The following is a 2,921-nucleotide window of genomic DNA, read 5'->3' on the forward strand; positions in this document are numbered from 1 at the left end:
AGAACACTTCTCAACTCATTTTATAAGGGCAACATTACCTTGTTACCAACGCAAGAAAAAAACATTACACGAAGAAAGACCATAGGCCAATATCCCTCACAAACATAGACGCACAATTCCTCAACAATTACTATTAACAAGCAGAAAACAACAACTTTTGAAAAGAGCAATACATCATGTCAGGCGGGTTTATCTCAGGAATGCAGTATCATTCCAACATTTGAAAACTAATGTAATTTACCATATTCATAGACTACAGAAGAAGTGTATGACATCTTAACAGATGCAGACAAAAAGCACTTGAGGAAATTTAACGTCTGTTCATGATGAAAAAATTTCAGCAAACTGGGGATAGAAGGATTGTCCTTAACTTTATAAAAGATATCTACAAAAACCTACAGTTAATGTAATACTTAAAGGACTAAATGCTTGAAGAGAAAGGCAAAGATGATTTCTCTCAACATTCCTGCTCAACAGCACTCTGGAGGATCCAGACAGTACAATAAGGAAAATAACCAAACAGACACAAAACCAGACCGGATAAGAAATAACGTTGCAGACAACAGACAAATTAGAGGCTATAAAGAATGAAAAAAAAATTCAGGAAGTACTTAAGTATAGGTCTAACAAAACACAGGCAACATCTGTGTACTGAATAACAAAAATTACTGATGAAACAAAAGATCCAAATAGAGCTATGCCACATCCACAGACTGGAAGATTTAAGATGTGAAATATTCCAACACACTTCCCTTGAAAGTCCCAGCAAATACTTTTTTAAAGAAATCAACAAGATACTTCTACAACTCAAAGCAAAAGAGCTAGAATAACTAAAGCAAATTTGAAAAAGCAAAGCTTCTCTACTTGATTGACAGGCTTATTATAAAGCTAGAGTAATTGGGAACAAGTGGTATTGATACAAGAATAAACACAAAGATCAATGTGACAGAATAGAGTCCAGGAAAAGAAAAAACCCATTCATATATGGTCAATCAGTTTTTGACAAAGATGGAAAACCCAATTCAATGGAGAAAGGATTGTCTCCTGAACAAAAGTGTTGTTGGAATAACTGAGCATCCACGTTTTAAAATGAACCTACATTTTGTACCATGTACAAGTATCACAATGAATGATCAAACATGATCAAAATGGATCAGAGACCTAAATGTAAAACCTAACTTATAAAACTTCTGGAAGAAAACATAGGAGAAAATCATAGGGACCTTGGATTAGGCAAAGATTTCTTCTGTATGACACCAAAAACATGATCTATAAAAGAACAATTTCAAAATTGACCTCATAAATATTTAAAATTTCCACTTGAGAACTTGGTGAAAGTCTTTGCAAATCACATACCAGATAAAGGATTTGTACTCAGAATATACAAAGAATCTGCAAAACCGAAAATGGTGTTCAGTTTGGTTACAAGTTGCAAGTTAAAGCTTTCGACATGGCTGTTCTTTCTCAGTTTGAGTTAATTTTCAGAGTTGGCTCTTGAGTCACCAAAGAAAAATGTTAGAAAATTAATGGCATTAGTGAGGTCAGAAACAGTCAAGGAAATACAGAATATAAAACGTACCCCTTAGGTTATTGATTTACGATAAACAAAAAAATAAAAGCCTGAGTAGAAATGTAACAAAGGCTTCCTAGATAAATCTGGTATTTTTCTATGGATTTTCCATTCTTACCTTCATGATTCATTCATATGAGACAGGGAGAATGCTCTATAGAGCAATTTTAGGGGTTCTGGCCCTGCAACGTAATTCATGCAGATGGCAATTAAAAGTAGCTTCAAAGTCTGTCAGAATGGAGTTCAAACTCTGGTCGTGCTATTTATTATCTACTGTCTTGGGGAAAATAACCTCTTAAAGCCTCAATGTTCTTACATGCAAAAATGGAGAAAGAAATAACGTGTATTCTTAGCACTGCAGGTTAATCAGACATTAATAATAGCATAATAGCATATTGCTTCTTCATATATGGCCAGAACCTTGTATTAAAAAAAAAGTTTTCTGATGTTGCTTTGGGCATTTTTTAGACTTCCTGAAGGTTTAAAGTGCTCAAAGTTTTAAATCCTGTGGTTTGAGAAGTGCTAAATTGAGCTAAAACTCTTCTGTATTATCACATATTATGTATATATCTCAGAAGAGTTTTTGAGAAACTGAAATTTGCTCAGACCAGACGATGGCAAACTTTTTATAAAGGCCCCGACAGTAAATGTTTGAAGCTTTATGGTCCATACTCTTTGCTTTCTCCTTACAATTCTTTACAAATGTGAAACTCCAAGGTCTCAGGCCATACAAAAATAGGATACAAGCTGGCTTTGGCCAAGAGCCTATAGTTTATTATTCTCTGGCTTAGAATTTAATAATATAAATATATAGTAATACTTTCATCTGTCGAAGATACCTAAATACCTACAGCTCTTACTATTATAGTTTTAATCCCCATAACAGAAGAGCTATTACCCACACTGAACACACAAGCTGCAGAACAGAGAGGTTAAGCATCTTGTCTGCACTTACTCAACTAGCAAACAGCTCAACTGGACAAGTCTGGTTCCAGAATCTGCTTTTTAATTACAATATACTGCTTTGTAACCAACATTCTGGTTTGGTCTCTTTAACATTAGTTTCTCCTAAAATACTTTAGTTTTTTTTTTTTTCAAGAAGCAATGGAGGGGTGGGGCGCCTGGGTGGCGCAGTCGGTTAAGCGTCCGACTTCAGCCAGGTCACGATCTCGCGGTCCGTGAGTTCGAGCCCCGCGTCAGGCTCCGGGCTGATGGCTCGGAGCCTGGAGCCTGTTTCCGATTCTGTGTCTCCCTCTCTCTCTGCCCCTCCCCCGTTCATGCTCTGTCTCTCTCTGTCCCAAAAATAAATAAAAAATGTTGAAAAAAAAAATTAAAAAAAAAAAAAAAAAAA

This window comes from Neofelis nebulosa, chromosome 17, assembly GCF_028018385.1.
Source record: "Neofelis nebulosa isolate mNeoNeb1 chromosome 17, mNeoNeb1.pri, whole genome shotgun sequence".
Lineage (NCBI taxonomy): Eukaryota > Metazoa > Chordata > Mammalia > Carnivora > Felidae > Neofelis > Neofelis nebulosa.